The following is a 20,991-nucleotide window of genomic DNA, read 5'->3' as shown; positions in this document are numbered from 1 at the left end:
CTGAAAATCAAGTGGTTTGATGTGCTCAAAAGATATAATGTTGCGGGTATATAAATCCCCAAGAATTTGAATATGTAAACTGAATTTTTCAGTGAGCAAACCCCAATACAACCCCTTTCCTCTTCTTTACTTTTCTTTTGGATCTTTCTATCTCTGTTTTTTCTCTGATTTTTTAAATCTTTTTTTATACTAACAGGGGTGCGGATAACAAATGAAACACAACACAATATATGTAAAGAGGGTGACTACCAACTTGATGAACACAAAAACACAAGATAACAGTACCGTCAAAGGGCTTTAGGATTTTTTTGTGGCTTTTTCAGTGGACTATAGGTGATTAACAAATCAGTACCAAATGATAGATATACTAAAGATAAATATGTGTATGTTTGTGAGACCTACCGTGACAATGAAAGCTCTAATACCAGTTGATAGGCTACCGATATGAATCGGTGTTAGGGTAGCCCGATCTTCATGACAGTAGATCAAAAGAACAAGGATAACTTGGTGCGAACAGCGGGTAACTAGCTTTATACCTGACAAAGGTTGAATGCGACCAAGCGACGGGGAGAGAGGCACCGAAACCGCGAAGACTTCGACTCGATCTCCGAACGACCACAAAACCACAAACCAGAACTAATCCACACAATACGGCACAGCCGAACGGAAGCCGTAGAGCACAAAGTAGGGGAACCCAGAGGATTCACTTCACAAGTCCAAGAAGAACAAGGAAGAACAAAGGTTGAGTAAGGCACTCAGCAGCGCGGCTGCAATATCATGTAGTTTATCAAAATAATCAAAGGTTGCTAATAGCTTAGAGGTAGGGGATATTTATACTCGGAACAACCCTCCTAGATAGGTATGAAAACAAAATAGAGTTTCTGAGGGAAGGCAATGTGAAAGGTCCCCTCGGAATGGATTCCCGAACTGGCTTGGTGTGACTCTTGGCCGACTCCAAGTGTTTTCCAGCAATGTATGCCATGCACCACGAAACATTATAGATTGATACAGTTTTGCACGGCAAGTTGTACCAATATTTTGTCACGACAGACTGTTGAGTTTTTGAGCAGTCTTGACTAATCCAAGCATAACTCTTGATTGCGATGTCCAAATGAGATGAGACTTGAGACATTGGAAAGCAGACTCGACAAGCTTTCCAGCAAGTCCTCATGGGCCTTCATAGCTTTGTGAGTAAAAGGTTATGAAGATTTCTTTGCACTGGTCCATTCTTGACTCTACTGGTCCGTTTTGCTAGTTTATCAGGGACTTGCATTGGTCCGTTCTTCACTCTAGTGATCCGATTTGCTAGTCTGTCTTTAGGGTCCGATTCATTCTTCTCTTCTTCTATATACCTGAGTATATGTGAGTAAAATACATGCTTTACTAGCAAATGAGTATATTCTCATTAATATTAAAATGAATCACACAAAGTAGTGAGTGGACCTCTTGTTGTAGCTTCTTGGCATGGCTTCTTACAAGTTGACCTTGATGTGTAGCATTTAGACTTGAAGGATCATGCATAGCTGGGATGTCCTCATCATCCTCCCCCTCTTGAAAAGGAGTCATCCTCGACTCTAACTCTTCTAATCCAAAGAGTTGTGCTAGGCCATCAGTTTGTAATGTTGTGATAACATAGCAATCTTCTTGTTCCATGATAGCAAGGTGTTTGAATCTATAATCATATAAACCAAGTAGTAGCATTGTATGTGGAAACCTAAATGATTTGGAATTAAGTTTAGCTTTCACCTTAAGTGGATGCTTAAATGTTGATTTCCTTGGTATGGTCTCATCACAACCTCTCTCATCGCATTGTTGAGTCTACGTTGGGGTTGTCTAGATGGTGGAATATTAGGATCTGTAGGAATGCTATGGGTGCATAGAGCAGGACTAATTCCCTTTAGGTCCTAGAGTGAGTAGCCAAAGCCTGAGTGATGTTTTTCTAAGACAACCATTAGAAGAAGAGTCTGCTCCTGAGTGAGTTTATCACTTATATTGATAGGAGATTCTGGATCGTCACCTAGAAAAGCATATCTAAGACCGAATAGTAAAGGTTTAAGCTCAATAGGAGGTTTAGGTCGTACTGCAAACTCATCTAAAGGTTCTCCTCAGAAAGGGTCAGCTTCTTCTTCTATGAAGAATCTAGCTTCATCTTCTAATCCTAGTTTGGCTAAAAAGTCTAAGGATGCAGCCTAAATTCCTCTAATGGGTCATCTTGTGTACAAGGTTCGGTCCTAGAGTTTAAGGAGTGTGAGATGAACAATGGGAATTGAAGTTTCTTGCCTAAGCGAATGTTGAGCTTCCCAAATTGTCCTTCATAGTCAAGTCGCCTAAAAGCTGTCCTATCATCAGGTTGAAGTCCCATGTGTCAAAGATATAAAAGCTTAAATGTACTAGGGTTCCTTCTATCTGAATGGGTAGGATGTGTAGGATTCCAAAACTAGGGATAATATGTTCTGAGAGACTTCTCATAAATTTAATTGTTGGGATTAATGTCATGTTTTGTATTAAACGTTCTACAATAGACATAGACATGGTTTTTATTCCCACAAGTGGATCCTAGAGAGCATTTACTTGATCCGTAATGCAATGAATCAAAATAGAAGATGAATCTAACTAGATTATTTTAGTGGAGAGCTCTGACTCTTCTAACCATTCATTACTTATAACAAATACTAATTCTCCTAAGGTTCTTTTAGGGGGAATGTTGTCAAGGGGATTAAAAGACTCTCTAGAGTTTCTCTGTGGCCTCTTCACAGAGTGATAATTCAAAATGTTTTCAAATTCGAAAAAGAAATCAAGTTTTATGTCTAGCATAAAATCTGGAAACATATTTTTTTCTTTTTCTTGCTCTAGACATGTGTTAGCTGAAGTAGATGGTGTTTGTGGCAAAGGTTTGGTTTTAGCTAATTGGGGTTGAGGCTCTACTTCTAGGAGGTAATCTAATACAGTGGATAGGATTTGATCTAGGATTAATCTTGCTTTCTCAGAAGAGATGTGAAAGAAAGATCCTCCTGAAGTAGTGTCGAGCAACTTTCTACTTTCTCTACTCAGACCTTTATAAAAATGTTGTAAAAGAATAGGGTCTGGTAGACTAAGGTCCCGACCAGATGCTAAAAGTTTAGTAAATAGATTCCAGGCTGAGGCCAATCATTCTTTAGATTCTTGCTTTAAAGTGAGAACCTTGACTCTAAGGTCGATGACTTGGGAGATGGGATAGAAATCTAGGAAAAAGTTGGAACATAAAGATCCCCAATCTCCTTGTTGCTTACCTACGGCTCTATTATACCATTGTCTAGCTTTTCCATTTAATGAAAAAGGAAATAGCTTCCAATAGAAAGTTTCATCAGATATGCTATCTATGCGAAGACAGTCACATGTTTGCTCAAAGTCTCTAATGCGTAGGTCAAGATTTTCATCTCATTCTTTTGAAAAGGATAGGCTTTGGACCAATGCAATCAACTGTGAACTCAGCCCATAGCTACATGTTTGGATAAGTTGTGATGACTCATGTGGCACTAGGCTGGTCTCTATGGGTGCAGAGAACTGAATGATAGGAATGGAATTTAAGGTATCCATAAAGAAAAAGGTAAGATATAAGAAAAGGTGAGATAACAGAAAAAGATAAAAGTATGATACAAGGTAGAGCAAGACTAGGTTATCTAACTAGACTGTCTTTCTCCCCAACAATGGTGCCAGAAATGCTTGCTGATATTAGTTACGCACATGAAAGAATGAAAGAGAACTAATCCGCAAGCGCACAGATATCGATGAGCACTTCACCCACGAGATAAGTCTAGAGTATCGTATTTATTTTTCTACCACTAGCAGAAAGCGTGACAAAGACTAACCCTATCTTACGTAATACCCAGGGGAGGCAAGACAAGATAGTGAGATATAAGCGATATAGAGAGAACCCTTTCGTCAGTGTTCCTCTAACCTATGGTAAGTGTGTAGATATTGTTCTAAGGGGAGTACCTAGAGAAAAGCCTTTGGAAGTATGTGAGTACTTCCAAACCAAAGCATACTATAGAAAATATAGGTAGCATGAAGTATAACAGAGATTTATTCAAAAAGAGATGAAGAGTATGATCACAGTGAGGAATATTATTGTATATATTTTTTTAGATGCAGATGACATGAATGCGTGCAAGGAACTAAACATGATGTGGATTTGATACGAGAAAATGTAAACTAAACAGAGTGGATGCATGAGTGATTCAAAGTAAACATGCAATGGTATGCAAGGAAATAAAAATATAACTACTCATAAGTTTAAAGTCCATGAGCAAGACTATCTCACCTTGATCACACTTACCATGAGACACAACTAGGATGAGTAGCGTTGCGTAAATATCCGACAAATAGGATGGGAGTTGAATTCTTATGACGACGACCTTTTCTCCAATCTACACATGGTTAGAATAAATAATATATGTGTATACACAAACTAGTGAGATGGCAGGGTTCCAGAATTAATGACGGATCTTGAATGTTCAGGAACCGTAGGTTCTTCAATCTTGTGGAAACTTGTCGTAAGGTCAAAATGGCATCTGATGTCCTGTCTATTGGACACTCAACAGAACAAAGGGGTAATCCTACTAAAGCTAGTGGTACACTAACTTAGTAGACGTGAAGATCATTATCAAAATCTTTATGCCAATTGCTTCCCCGACAACGGTGCCAAAAATGCTTGTCGGCATGTCTTAAAGCAATCACCAAAGATAGACAAAAAAGTCTAATCCCCAGCAATGGCACCAGAAATGCTTGTTGACATTTGTTAGTGCACAAACAAATATGAAAGATTCCGCAAGCGCACAGAACATCATTGTAGAATTTTACCAGGAATATTCCAGGTATCGTTATTTATATTTTACCACAGGGAAGCTAGGTTCAAGAGTTTGATAATTCACTACTAAACTAAAGCAGGGGCAAATGATATACTGTAAGATAAATCAATTAAGCACATATAAGAGAACTCAATGATAAATGTATAGATAGTCATAGCGGGAGGACAACGAGAAAGATCAAGGTTCATTCGTACTTCTCTATTACTTAGATTCTAAGGCAACAAAATATGAAAAGATATAGCAGGCAAATAATGGCACTTTGGAGTAGCATGTCCTTTCTGACTCTCGGAAGAGACTAGGAAGAAAGTAGTCAAGGGAAGGCTGCCAAAAGCTCTATGAAATATCAATCCGAACATGGTGGGATACAAAGGCCTGACAGGTCTACCACAACTATTCGTGGGATTGAGCACAACCTCAAGCAAACTATAGCCTAGACACTATGTCTACACTAGCATTTACTACTCTAATTACCATGGATAACTAGAACACTCAATACTAGCAAAGATCCCATGCCAAGATATAACAAGTACACTAATGGCATAACATAAATAGATAAGATAATAAATTTAAGCTTAAGTCTTACAAATAAGAGATATGAAGACATACCAAAACTCTGAAGAAGTCTCCTCCAGAACTGGAGCGTAGCTCCACACTCCCTAACTCCCGACTAGAATTAATCTACTACATTGGAATGTCTAGCCCAAATTCTTTAGAGAAGAGAGATCATCCATTTGAGGGACATGTCTACAACTCATAGAGAAGAGAGGTCATCCATTCGAGGGATGCCTCTACAACTCATAATGATTCTCCTCTCCCAGGGGGGTTGAGGCTTGTATTTATAGCCCCCTAGGAAGCACCATAGCCCTCGGATCAAACCGACCTAAACGTACACTCAAGATTACTCCTCAAAGGCGATGGAGGCAGGATCTGTGAGGTTCACTTTCATTGGTTGAGATCTCTGAGTGGGCGCCCATGCCCATTAGGAGGCCGCCCGTCACCCGGACCTGATTCACTTCCCGTTTGGTCTAGAGCCTCCTCAAACCTTCTAGATTACTCCTGAGTTGATGTTTGCAGTATTCTCTCTATGTAAACCTGACATGTGGACCATCTTTGGTTGTTTTTAGCTGACACCCTGCAAAAATGGATATTCACCCAAAACTCTTGGAATTCTGTCAGTGATAACCCTATATCTACTAGATGTTTGCATATAGATACATTTTCATGTCTAGTTGACGGTTAAAATTAGGAGTTACCTACCGTCAACAGATGCTAGGTGTAATAGCACTAATCATTGTATGCTTTGACATTATAGTTATTATACTTAGGATTTATTCTTTTAGATCATCCTAGTACATGCCAGTGTTTTAGACTTAAGAGTACTCTATTGAGATGATTATCATATTTATATATGGTTATGTGCTCTCCTTTATCTTTTGTCACTTATCATTCATATTATTTATCTTATTTGACACTTACCCTACATGAGAGATAGATAAAGACATGGTTAAGCTCTCCATGATCACATGTAGTGCTCATTGCTCATTATCCAAGGCATTCCCTTCCCAGTGGTAAAAATATAAATAATGATACCTAGATTACTCCCAATTAAAATGCTACATCGTTATTATCTGTGTGCTTGCGGATCCTTTATTTATTTTTCTAGAAGTCAAAAGCAAAAAGTAAGAAAGCAGTACTATTTTGCCATGGGTAAGACAAGGGCTATGTTACAAGGGATTGCCCAGATGTGAAAGAAACACAAGAGAATGAAAAAAGAACTGAAAACAAACAACCAGCAAGAGATGTTAGTTTCACCTTTCCATCATAGTAGCAACAACAGTATTGCCCGATATATTCTGGGTTGAACTCAACCCAAATTCACCCATCCACACTAGCCTCAGCTTATTACCCAAGTTTCATGCTAGCTTGGCGACCAACGCCAACACAAACTATTCATAGAACAGAGGCTAGCCTTGCCTTCGCAAACCTAGGACCTCCGCATGTAACATACCTAGAAATAAGCCACCCAAACCCAGTGCAAGCAAGATTGAGCATTCACCTCAAACCATCGCACACAGCCCACCGCAGCTCAACCACCCAAAAACGAGCCAAACCAAGTGAATCCACACACTCTACTGTCCACCATAGGGATGATCCTCCCAATAATTGGAGGTTCATCCATGGAGTTTGTTGACACCTCTAACACCACATAAGCTAAGTTGTCATCTCCAGCATGGAGCAGAGGTGCTGGTATTAAATCTATAAGCTTTTCTAGAAAATAGATAAAGGATCTGCAAGCGCACAGATAATAACGATGTAGAATTTTAATCAGGAGTAATCTAGGTATCGTTATTTATATTTTTACCACTGGGAAGGGAATGCCTTGGACAATCAGCAATGAGAACTGCATGTGATCATACAGAGCTTAACCATGTCTTTATCTATCTCTCATGCAAGTTAAGTGTCACATAAGATATATAATATGAATAGTGACAAAAGATAAAGGAGAGCACATAACAACATATAAATATGATAATCATCTCAATAGAGTACTCTAAGTCTATAACACTGGCATGGACTAGAACGATCTACAAGAATAAATCCTAAGTATTCTAACTATAATGTCAAAGCATACAATGGTTAGTGCAATTACACCTAGCATCTATTGATGGTAGATAAATCCTAATTTTAACCATCAACTAAACATAAAAATGGATCTATATGCAAAACTTTAGTAGATATAGGGTTATCACTGACAAAATTCCACGAGTTTTGCTGAATGTCTATTTCTGCACTGTGTTAGCTGAAAACAACCAAAGATGGTCCACATGTGAGGTTTACATAGAGAGAATACCGTAAACTTCAACTTAGGAGTAATCCAGAAGTTTTGAGGAGACCCTAGACAAAACGGGAAGCGAATCGGGTCAGGGTGACAGGTGGCCGCCTGAAGGGCATGGGCGCCACCCGGAGATCTCAACGAATGAGAGTGAACCTCATGGATCCTGCTTCCACCGCCTTTGAGGAGTAATCTTGAGCGTACGTTTGGGTTTGTTTGATCTGAGGGTTGTGGTGCTTCCTAGGGATCTATAAATACAAGCATAACCCCCCTGGGAGAGGAGAATCATTAGTAGTTGTAGAGGCGTCCCTCGAATGGATGACCTCTCTTCTCTATGAGTTGTAGAGGTGTCCCTCGAATGGATGATCTCTCTTCTCTGGAGAATAAGGTCTAGACATTCCAATGTAGTAGATTAGTTCTAGTCGGGAGTTAGGGAGAGCGTAGCTACGCTCCGGTTCTGGAGGAGTCTTCTTTAGAGTTTTGGTATGTCTTCATATCTCTTCTTTGTAAGACTTATGCTTAAATTTATTATCTTCTATATTTATGTTATGCCTATCTATGATTAGTGTAGTTGTTATATCTTGGCATTTGATCTTTGCTCGTATTGAGTGCTCTAGTTATCCATGGTAATTAGAGTAGTAAACACTAGTGTAGACATGGTTTTTAGGCTATAGTTTACCTCAGGTTGCGCTCAATCCCATGGATAGTTGTGGTAGCCCTAGGGGTGACAGCCTTTTCAGGCCTTTGTATTCCACCACTTTCGAATTGATGTTTTGTAGAGCTTTTGGCAGCCTTCCCTTGACTACTTTCTTCCCAATCTCTTTCGAGAGACAGAAAGGACCTGCTGCTCCAAAGTGCCATTATTTGACTGCTATATCAATTCATATTTCGTTTCCTTAGAACCTAAGTAATAGAGAAGTACAAAGGAACCTTGATCTTTCCCGTTGTCCTCCCGCTATGACTTTCTATACATTTATCATTGAATTCTTTTATATGTGCTTAATTGTTTTATCTTATAGTATATCATTTTCCCCTACTTTAGTTTAGTTGATATTCTAAGTTAGTAGATGTAGGATAATGAATTATCACACTCTTAACCCAAGCTTCCTTGTGGAAAAATATAAATAATGATATGTGGAATATTTTTAGTAAAATGTTACAATGATGTTCTATGCGTTTGTGGAATCTTTCATATTTCTTTTTGCACTAACGAATGTCAACAAGCATTTCTGGCACCATTGCTGGGGATTAAGCTTTTTTGTCTATCTTTGGTGATTGTGTTATGAAATGCCAACAAGCATTTTTGGCGTAGTTGCCGGGGAAGCAATTGGCATAAAGATTTTGATAATGAACTTGATGTCTGCTAATTTAGTGTGCCACTAGCTTTAGTAGGATTACCCCTTTGTTCTGTTGAGTGTGGAATAGACAGGACATCAGATGCCGTTTCGACCTTGTGACAAGTTTCTATAGGATTGAAGAACCCAGGGTGCCTGAACATTCAAGATCCATCATTAATTCTGGAACCCTGCCATCTCATAGGTTTGTGTATACACATATATTATTTATTCTAACCATGTGCAGATTGGAGAAAAAAGGTCGTCGTCACAAGAATTCAGCTCCCATCCCATGTGGCGGATATTTACACTACGGAACTCATTCCAGTTGTGTGTCATGGTAAGTGTGATGAAGGTGAGAAAGTCTTGCTCATGGGCTTTAAACCTTATGAGTAGTTATATTTTTATTTCCTTGCATACCACTGCATGTTTACTTTGAATCACTCTTGCATCCACTCCATTTAGTTTACATTTTCTCATATCAAATCCACATCATGTTTAGTTCCTTGCATGCATTCATGTCATCTGCATCTAATATATATATATATAAATAATATTCCTCACTACGGTCATACTCTTCATCCCTTTTTGAATAAATCTCTGTAATACTTCATGCTACCTATATTTTCTATAGTATGCTTTGGTTTGGAAGTACTGACATACTTCCAAAGGTTTTTTAAATTAAGGGTGGTGCTTTGGTTAAATTTTCTTCCTTAATCCAATTAGACGTTAGTCTAGTTTGGTTATTAAACTAAAAATTACTAGAGTGTTGTTGACGGTTCTTAAGTATCAATTTTAATTATCAAATAAACAAGGGAAAGGACCAATATACAACCAACACCTAGAATTAGGGTTTGATCTGACAGAATTCTACGAGTTTTGTTGTTTATCTATTTCTGCAGGGGGTTATCAGGAAATAAGGAAGAAAGGCCCACATGACGGGATTACATAGAGATATCAACGCACTGCGCGATTTTCTACCATCTAGAAGACTCCAGAAGCCACGGGAAGAAGGCAGAGGCCGAAAGGGGCCAGGCCCAGGGCGCCCGCCCTGGTGACCTGGGCGCCCGCCCCCTATTGGATTGCTTTCGGGACTCTCTTCGCACAGGATGTTCCACCAACCTATTGAATCAAGGAAAACATAGTACCACCTCGTCTACCGACCCAAAAACGCATAGAGGAGGAGGACTATATAAGGAGACCCCCCTGGCCCCTGGAGAAGACATGAAGAAATTATCATAGAGATTGAGGGGTGCCCTCGAAGGAAAACCTCTTCTCTAATTAATATTTCTTTTTAGGCTTAGCAACCAATGTAAAGTAGAAATAGATCTTCTAGTTTCTACTAGATTGAGAGAGATAGAGTGGAGGTGTAGATTGGAGGAAGCCCGGCCTGTCGGTGTCTACTCCAAGCTTGTACCTGCGGGATCAAGTTCTCCTAACCCGAAGCTTGCTCCTAGAATTCTTCAGTATTTCGACTTCTAAATTCTAGTAAGTTCTTGTTTTATTGTTCTTATGGTTTATGAGTTTACTTTAATCTCTTTGCGTAGAGTTTAGAGTAATCATTACCGGCGTAAACGTGGTGTTTAGGCTGGGGTACTCATAGATATTCCCTGACTAGCTGGACCGTGGTAGTAGTGAGGAACGTGACAATTCCGAGTTACCTTTGCAGACTATATCTCGTTAGCGGGAAGGATAGGGTTTATAGGTGCGGGTTGAACATCCTTTGTCGTGTCTAGATTCCGTTAGCCTCCCCATTAGAACAGTAGATCATCCTTACCAAGGTTAGAAGGATACTACGGTTGCAGTCTTCTCTATTTATCACTCACATCGAGAGACATTCTTTGTGCCTAAAGGGTTAGTAGTAATAGACCGATTAGTCAGATGCACTCTTTCTCCTAGTGGTAAAAAAATAAATACGATACTCTGGATAATCTCCCGGGTGAAGTGCTCACCGATATCCGTGCGCTTGCGGATCAATTCCTTATTGCGTTCCCAAATATCAACAAGTATATACTGGTTATTTTGTTGGACTAACCCCTACAGAAAACTCGCAAATACAATTTGGGACAGTCCTAAGATGAACTCCCACGGGAGATGAAGGGAAACACAATAATTTTGCACAAGGGAGACACAACTTGTCGGTGTTTTACTCTGGGGGATAGCACCAACGAGTGAATTTATGTGCATGCTCCTTCTTCCAAATGGTGGTGCAAGAAGAACAATAGCGGTTTATCCTAGTTTGGGCAAAGAAGGCCCTAAGTCCAGTGGGGGGAGTTTGTATTATCTTGCACTGAAGCGCTTGTATAGGGGTGAATATAAGTATGAAAGGGCCTTCTAAGTCCTCAAGGTCTAGCAGTGCGTAGCTAGGGTGTTGGCAATGTTGCAGATGCGAGCGTGGTTTTCTACGTGAAGTGCTTGCACTGTTCTAAGCCCTAGCGTCCCCTTTTATAGGCCAAGGAGAGGCATAGGGTTACACGGAGGTAGGGCTAACGTGGATCTAGATCATGGCATGGCTGAGCATGCTAGTCAACTCGAGGCCTCCGTACCAGCATGGTTCGATGGGTCTTGTAGCAGTGTACTCGGTGATGATGGTGTGTGCATTTCCTTGTCTGAGATCCTGTATAACACCTGATAATAGGCCTATACTTATACGCACACGCACACAACTCCTCAGGCGTCGTGTTGAATGTTGTTGGAGTGTAGACTGGTCTTGAGAGGTCTTTCCTATAAGAGCATCCGATGGCCTCGAGGGCTGGGCGGATTGGGCATGTTCCATACAAGGAAGCGTTGACAATTACACCTCGAGGGGTTGTTCGACGGGATGTTACACCAGGCATGACAGAACTGCCTCATACCTTTACCCAACTTCTAAGACAAATTTGGTAAAAAGCAAGACGTGATTGGGGTACGACCCATCATCACAGCTACGGCTACCATGGTGTTAGTGAGAGCCTGTCAGGCACATTAAATATCTTGGATCCCATACTAATGGTAGGCAGTTGGGATGCGTCCCACGCTCGAGGTAGTGTAACTCGCTCGACCCTGATCATGTAATCGAGAGGTATACAAACTCGAGGACCCAGCGTTCGCTCGAGCCACTTTCCGTCATCGAGGCGTATGTCGAGTGGCGCACTAGTTGCGTCCACGGTATCTTGAGTAGAGGAAATAACAAGTACACGCCTGTCTGGGATGTTGGGGCCTGCTCCTAGGCCGACCCATGATGGTTTGCATGTTGGGCTTTTTCCACCTGTTGAAGTGGGCGAGGATTTTGTTTCCTTTGGTATATAAATATTGGTACCCCCTTATTAATATCCTCGACAGTAGCCCCTAAGCCCTGTTTGACCATTGGTGCTCGAGCAGGGGGTCATTGTCACGAATGGAGATATTGGTATCTGTAACAGAACCGACCAAATTATAAGAGATTAAGCCTAATAGTGACCATTTGCATAGTCGAACTATCACGCTTAAGCCCATATAATCCCGGTAGTCCGTGAAATCTCGAAGGATTTCAAACCACACATCACATAACAGCCAAGATCGTAATAAGTTTAGCGGTCGTCATCCACAAGTACATCCAGATTACAACATTCATAAATTACATCGGAGTTCTTAAAGTTATTACAAACCAAGTTCTTCAAGTAGCGGAAGCTTCATAGTTTGAAATTACAACACACACGATAAGTCTGATACAGTGCCATAGTTCGGTCATTCCCACAAAAGCAAAAGTAGAGACGGAGTGACCATCACCCTTGGTCTAGTCATCACCCATAGCTGGGTACAGACAGAGGATGCAATAACCATAGTACATTTGACCATCTGCAAAACAACATGGGAATAGAACCCTGAGTACGAGAAGGTACTCAGCTAGACTTACCCGTCATAAACTTAAAATAAAGACTCATCAAGGATCATGAAGGCTATTTAGTGGGGTAGCTGATAACCATTTTGCAAAGACCGCAAGGTTTTATTACCCTAACCTACCTAAATATTTTCTTCTTTTATTCTGCTCAAGTTGAAAGTATCATTACCTATTATCTAGGTTTGCTCCTGTGCTATTACAAGCAAGTATGAGACTATGATAGTACCTCATCATAGCATTTCTTAAAACCATTCATCATTATAACCCAAGTGTTCCATAGTCCTTACTACGAGGACAGGGCTCATGTCAAGTGCTCACTATCCAGGAGCGATGGCGATTCGAATCGATTTCTAACCAGCTGGCGAGGTATTCCCCACACAAACCACACTCACTGATCAAGTGAGCTACAGATCACCGTATTACACTATCCAGGACCAATTCGCGGGTTCGGCAGGCACCGCCAGTACCCGAGGACCGTTCCGGCGACCGAGGTATCCAAGGTATACCAGGGTTGCGCGCCGCGCCCTCGTCGTTCTCCTCAACCATCACCAATACAGCGCATGGCGGCTCGATTCCCGGCCCGGATAGTGTTCAGGCTTCGCGGTCGGAACGACTTATCCTTCCAGCTAAGTGTGGGGCATGCGTTCAACATGACAAGAGGGCCGTCAACGATCGGTCCTTAATCGACACAGGCAGGGGCACCATGGTCAACCCACCATAAGACCCTGCCCGGTCTCCAAATTCATTCCACACTTGGTTATTCGTTTCCCCGAGGAACCAATGCTTAAACAAGCAGGTATCCACCTATATCTCGCAGGTGACAGGGAATCACCCGACTTCTACCGAACTAAGCAAGCTAAGCATAGACTCCGTGCCTATCTACATAGGACAAGGTAGTCGAATGAGTAGGAATAACAAGGAGTACTCATGCAGCAACGGTATCAGGCAACTCCTATCACTTAATATGCAATACAGTAGAACAAGTATAGCACTTTATATAAGTTAGCGAGAATAGGGAGACTTAGAATGCTCCGGGGCTTGCCTTTCTCAAACGTGCTGGGTCGGTGATCCGGACACTCCTGCAGTTCCTCTCCGGGTTCCGGGGCTTCCGGAGGTTCCTGCTCCTGTATCTCCTCGGGTTCCTCGGGTCCTACTTCGTTTTCCTGCGAGCCTGTATGATGCATATATGCTCATGAGTGGAGTGCGAGATGCCCGAGTGGATGCTTGTATGAGAAAGTACCAAAGGAGTCATGTTATGATGCATAGGTGATGCACTTGGTCATGCTTATTACAAGGTAGTCAACATCATCCAAGAACAATTAACTGAATCAAGCATCTATTGCATTCTCTTCTACAAATATTTTTCAAATGCAACCAGCAACCCCCATGATGCTTCAAAGATACACCAAACCCAACTTATTCCATTCAACCTATATGTATACACCCTTCGTAGTTTTCTTTATTCATTTCTAAGCCCATTAACAATCACATGCAATTCTGTTCATCAATAAATCCCAGAAAAATTACAGGAGACTACTAGCTAATCATAAAGTCTACTGTAAATTTCTCATAATTTTTGGTTACTTATTTTGAGCCACAAAAATCACAAGATCAATTAATAAGGCAAGTAAAATCACTCTACTGGGGTACAAGTGTCAAACAACAGATTTCATATTTTTACAATTTGCATAATATCATAAGAAACACCCACAAAATTTTCCAGATTTATTGCATGACCCATTTAATTATTAAAAATCATAAAGCACTGCCATGCAAGCATTTAAATTACCATAAATTCATTTATTCATCAAATAATATGTAGTAATATTTTCCCGGTGAGTAAACTCACATGCAAAGCCAACAAAACAAATTTTACATTTTTCAGAGCCCTATTTTGTTTACTATGCATTTTCCAAGTTTAACAAAATCATGGATAAAATATATTCACACAGAAAAGTTGCTTAATCATGACATGCAAACATACTAGGCTATAGATCTGGAAATAAGGATTGCACCAAAATTTATTTCACAATTTTTGGAACTATATTCATCAAGATATGGATTTTTGAACATTTAAATCATTTCCTGGAAATTATTTTTCTGAAAACAAAACAAATCCACCCCGAGACCTGCTAGGTGCACCCGGTGCAGTGCACCGCGGCCGCTGACGAGCGGACCCGCCTGCCAGCCGGGCCCGCTGGTCAGAGCGCAGAGGGGGAGGAACTCCGGCGAGCCGGAGCTCACCGTCGGCGACCCCTTTCGGCGAATCAAGCGGCTCTACACGCTCTACGACTCACGACGGACCTAGCGCACCCATTTGCGCGGCCTAAAACGGACCGGAGCAGGCTCGCCACCGGCCATGGCGGAGCGGCGGCGCTGCTCATCGTCGGTACGGGACGCCGGCTCGGTAGAGCGTGGCTGGAGGGGCTTGCGAGCATCGCGGTGCCAAGGCGAACACGATGCGCCAACTACGCAGCACCGGAAGGCAGGGAGACGCGCGGACCACGCGTGCGGCGGCGGAGCTCTCGCCGGAGAAGAAAGCGAGGGCGAGCGGGGCTCACCGTGCCTTACCGAGCGCTCAGATGAGCGTTCCGCAACGGCGGAGCGAGGGCGAAGCTCGGGGAAGAACTAATCGAAGAATGGCGCACGCACGGGGGAGGATCAGCCGAGACAGAGCTCGGGCTCCAATGGCGACGGCGGCGCTCTGCGCGTGCGGGGCGAGGGCGAGAGAGCGAGAGAGAGGGAGCTGAGGGGCGCAAATGGGAGCGGGGGCGGAGGCGAGCGCGACCAAGGGCTCCTGGTGGCCGACCAGGGCGTCTCCACGCCGCCGCATGCCCGCCACGCGGCGGCCGAGTCCTGCCGGCGCGCCACGGCGTCGCGGCGAGGCCGTCCGCGCGCGGACGCGGGCGCGAGCGCGGGGAAGGGGGAGGGGAGAGCGCGGGCGGGCCGAGCCGGCTTCGGCCAGTGGGCCAGAAGCGAGGCCGCGGCCTGCTAGCGCCCCCTTTTCCCTTTTCCATTTTTTTTAAATTTCTTTTCTTAAATCCTCTTCCAAAAGCATTTTGACCATTTTCAAATCATTTTCACCATTTTCACCCAAAAGCAAAGTGGTGCCAAACTAAAAGCTCTACAACTTTGCTTTAATAGGTAAGACCAAATTCTAAATAGAATTTGAATTACAAATTAAAACTTAGTTCTAGGTTTTTAAACAAATTTATTTTGGATATTTTGTATAAATTCCATTTCTCAATTTCCATAGCTCCAAAAATTGCACAAAAATGTTCTAAATTCGTCTTACTCATAAAGCAACCTAATTTGAATATTTCACAATTTTAGAAACAAGCATCACATTTTTAACATAATTAAAGCACATGAAATGATGCACATAAAACCATATTCTCAGAAGAATGACATGCTCATGATGCTTATGATTGATGAGAGTGCTTATGCATGACTTTGATGAGACTAAGTGCATGCTTAACACCTAGGGTGTTACAGTATCGAGTTTCTGTGGGACGTGCGAGCATCCCCCTTGGGGGTAGCCCCCGAGGCATCGGAGGGGTCGGTAGACTCCTTCAAGGGCTGTGATTATTTTTCCAAGGGATGTTTGTTAGTTCTTGGACTTCTTTGCGACTCCATGTAGTTTAGACAACATGAATTCGGGTCATCGCACCTTACCTGACGGGTCCCTTGGGTCATCGAGCCATGGCATTTTCGACCCTCTTTCGTCAAGGGGCGTTGGACCTTGTGGAGCCCCCGAGCCTCGTCTGTCTAGGGCCTTATCAATTCTGACATTCATCCCACTTGTTCTTTCGATCAGATGTGAGGTGAGAAGTGTGGTGCTACCCTTGATCGGGCGAGCCTCGACATTCTCATTGAGCTGGTAGCGAGGAATCCAAGTGAGAAACCATGCCCCGTTTGATGTGGGTTGGCTGCTCGCCCTGAGGAATTCCCATTTATGCTAGACTTGCAGATGCATGGATGCCAGTCCCATTCGATAGGGTCTAGTGGGTCGTCGCCTGCCTCCATGGGGATTCCTTGTCCTACTGCTTGTCTTAGCCTTGGATACTCTCATTGGGGTCTCGATGATTCAATCTTAAGCCATGCCTCATGTTGGCCCCCTTCTATCTAGGGACGATGCCCTACTAGGACTTGTGGCTCCATCTTTTTCGGGGTGAGCTCTTCTAGGCTCCTAGTGGGGATAGAGGTGTGAGGAAGTCCGTCTAGGCAGGCTGGCTCAACTTAGTGTTGAAGACAGGCCACACAGGGGAGGCTCGTAAGTTCGTCCCCATTGGGATGATGTCGAACCACGCCTGGTGGGATTCTAAGTGGTTTTATCTTCGTAATAATGAGGGATTTTTTCCTCCCTACACCAGGTGTGTCATCACGGCGCGCCCAGACCACTGGAAGTATGGCGTGCTTGTGGAGCACCAACCTTGGTTGTGGCCCCTCCTCGACGCTTTGAAGCGGCTTTGCAATGAAGGTCTGATGGCGGCCATCATCCTCTCAGTCGTCCATCATCAGCGGGTGCTCCCATTGATGGCTCGTCCGCTAAGGCTGGACAAGATGGGACAACGCGTGGCGCCTAAGGATCCCGAGGCATGCCGTATGTCGGGGGAGGCGTTGCCAGACAAAGAGATTGTGACAAGGGTTAATGCTGCCATCGCTGGCACTTTCCGAGTTGAGAGCGTCAACTGCATCCCCATGATGCCCGAGGAGGGCTATCTCGATCTGGTGATTGGCTCGAGCTACAGTGCCTTGTGTCATATTCTACGAGACTACCACACTACTTTGCTTCCTATCTTTCTTACGTCTGGATGTTTCCATGTAGGGTAAAATCGACTTCAGGACGTCGAGGCCCCTAGTGAAGGAAGATGAGGCGAAGCGTGAGGTAAGGCGTCTTTCCACCCAAAAACATAAGAAAGAGCTAGACAAGGAGAAGAAGAAAAAAAAAGAAGAACATTGCTCGGTAGGAGGGGAAACCTAAAGAGGAATCCCTTGATGATGATGAGGACGAGGGTGATGGTGTCAATGATGGCGAGGACATCGAGGGGATGGCAACGCGCCTCGAGCATGCTCCTTCAACCCTCGCCTCAGGCTAATGTGTCATCCATGCAGGGAGGTGTCTCTATGGAACCACGAGAAGAGAGGCAAGGTGGCTCGATGTCTCGGGTGGAGTCTTCATCTCGTCACCTACGTGGTGGTACTCCGCCTACCCCTGTTCAGGACCAACTCGAGCTGCCCCTGCATCCACCTAAAACTTTTGTGCCAGGGCCTCAGACTCGAGGCTGGGCTACCTTGGAGGATCGAATCATGACGTCCTTGAGCTAGAGGGAGGTGCGCAGGGGGAGATCGAGCCCTAAAGAGTGCCTTGAGACGCGATCATGGCCAGCGTCCAATGTTGGCTCAGGCCTCCAGAAAGGTCCGTCGCATGGCGGTTTCTGAAGCCCCCCAGTGGTTCTCGCAGCATTGGGAGGAGGATTGCTCTCCCTGTGGGGTAAGGTTTCAAGGCCTGATATGCTCGTTTTGCGCCTTGGTCTGCATTCCAATACTCATGTAACTCATTTGTTTGCTTATGGGTTAGGCTCAAACGCCAACTAGAGGAGGCGTGCCCTTCTCCTGCCAAAAAGCTCAAGATGGGGGCAGACGCAAGGTGTCCGGTGGCCTCGAGAGTATGGTTTTCTTTTTATCCCACGTGCTGACTAGAACCGCACTAGCATAGGGCTTTTTGGCTCAAGGCGAGTTAAATGGGTATTGCTTTGGCTGCAGGACCGTCTGACTCGAGGCGTGCTGCTGGGAGTGACTCCACCCTGCCTTGCATGCCAAATGGTTCAGCTGCCCCTGGATCCTCAATACCGGAGCCCTCTGCCTTGAATCAGGTCAAGATTCCTCTCTTCGAGCACCCAGAAGGAGCCCCTAACGCTCCAAAATTGGGAACAAAGGCCACTCCAACCGACACTGGCAACGAGAAGACGACAGAATCACCCCCGCTAGGAGAGCGTCCTATGCCGGGGAACGTCGAGGCTCACGGATTTAGGGGTGGGCACCATGGCACATCGGGCTTCACATGGTTGAGGAGTAGAATAAAAAGAAAGAGGATTGAGAGAGGAGGAAGTTAGAAGGAGAGGAAGAGAAGAAGGAAAAAGAAGAGGGCGAGAAGAAAGGTGCATCCCGTCACCCAACCATCTCGAGAGGAAGTCCCAGCCTCGAGCCGACCCTAAATCCAAACCCAACAACAACAACAACAGTAGCAGAAGGTGGAGCAGTAGTGAATGGACCTATAGCTGCAGGAAGGTCGATAGGTTGATAAGCAACAACTGCAAGATCGGCAACAGCGAGAAGGTCGACAGACCAGGCCCAAGTAGCAACAGCACCGTCCGCTACGGAAGAAAAAGTTAAGGAAACCTCTTGCTCAACCAGTCAAGCCTAATCAAGATGATGGCATCATAGCGATGGCGCTCCTTCCACGTTCGCCAGTAGACATGGAATCCGAGCCCCGAAGGACATTGTATGGTCCCGATGATGTCTCCCCGTGTTATTTTGCAAACAAGGGCCCCTAGATGGATGAGGCTAGTACTTGTGAGTCTAGAGAAGATGCTGAAAGATTCCCCACCCTAGTCAACTTGATGTTGCGCCACAGTGGGACGATGAAGTTCGCAGAGAATGCCTTGTGTGTGGTGAAGGGACGTGCCAAGGAGGAGCTCCCCTACTAGGGAACACAAAAGCTCCATCTTCTGGACCTAGCCCTCCCGGAGGACACTCTGCTCAAGATGGATGACTGCGCAGATATTGAGAACTGGGAGCACATGGAGGAGCTGTGGCTCTCGCTGCAACAGGCTATGGCGCTATCTGTTGACGTTGTCAGCAGGGATCTCGCCAAGGCCTTTTTCTTATGTGCCTTTTGTTGACACTTGATAACACCACTTGAATATTAGGTTGTCATCCCCAACATGGCAATAGAGTGTACTATGGTATTTATACACACATAGATAAATCCAGAAGCGCACGGATACCGTTGTAGCTTTTACCCCGTTAAATTCCATGCTCATTAATGTTTCTCTTGGATTGGTCCTGTCTATGTCCTCTTCTATAGATGGATGAATCTCATATTCAAGGGGAGTTAAACACTCAACTTCTGAAATTGAGCCAAGGTCAGAATCCATTAAGGATTCTTCCTTGTCCTTCCATTCTACACATTCCAGCCATTTAGAATTTGTGATCAAGACAAGGGAGCTGATAGAATCTTCTGTATGGCTAAGCTCTCCTTCTATGGCCTTACTTGTCATGCCATCCTTATGGTCTTCATGACTCCTATGGTTTGGTCGTCTTGATGGATTGCTAGGATCATCATGAGGCTGAAAAGGAGAGAGATAAGAGGGGTCTCTAAGGTCAAGGATATATTTAGAATTTGTGAACATGGAAGGGGAGTAGATAGAATTTTCTATATGGTTTATCTCTCCTTCACTTGATATGTCATCCTCGACTTCTTCATAACAGGAACCGGAACATTCTCTAAGAGAACCATCATTGCAAAGATTTGAATTATCTATGCTTGAAGGTCTATTATGGAACCAGAAGTCTAAACCATCAGGATGTGAAAGATTTAAGGTTGGAATTCCTTCCTCCCTTAGCGAATTTTGGAGTATTGATGGGTTAGGATCGATAGCTAAAGTTTGGGATCGAAGTGGTTGTAATTTGGCTATCAAAACTTCCTCTTCTTGTCTAGGAACTGATTCTTTCTCTTTCTCAGGGATATAAATGCTAGGAGACTTTCCACTCATTAAATCAATCAAATTCCATGCTTCACTAGCGAATAGGTGGTGGAAAGATCCTCCAGAGGCCGCATGAAGGGTTTGCTTATTTTCCCTACTAAGGCCCTTAAAAAAGTGAATTAGAAGAACTTCTCTTGGAATTGAAAGCTTTGGGCCAGTGAGATTAAGGTCAATAAAGCGGTCCCATGATTCGCCAAGACATTCTTCTTCTAGTTGTCTAAAAGAAAGAATCTCGATCTGAAGATCCGCCTCTTTGGAGATCGGAAAATATTTAGAGAGAAAACTATTGTATAGCTCCTTCCAATCTCCATGAGCACTTCCTATGTTGAGTTTATACCAGTGTCTAGCT

The sequence above is a fragment of the Sorghum bicolor genome, chromosome 8, assembly GCF_000003195.3.
Source record: "Sorghum bicolor cultivar BTx623 chromosome 8, Sorghum_bicolor_NCBIv3, whole genome shotgun sequence".
In the NCBI taxonomy this organism is placed as follows: domain Eukaryota; kingdom Viridiplantae; phylum Streptophyta; class Magnoliopsida; order Poales; family Poaceae; genus Sorghum; species Sorghum bicolor.
The sequence above is the reverse complement of the archived record's forward strand: the minus strand, read 5'-3'. Positions refer to the sequence as shown.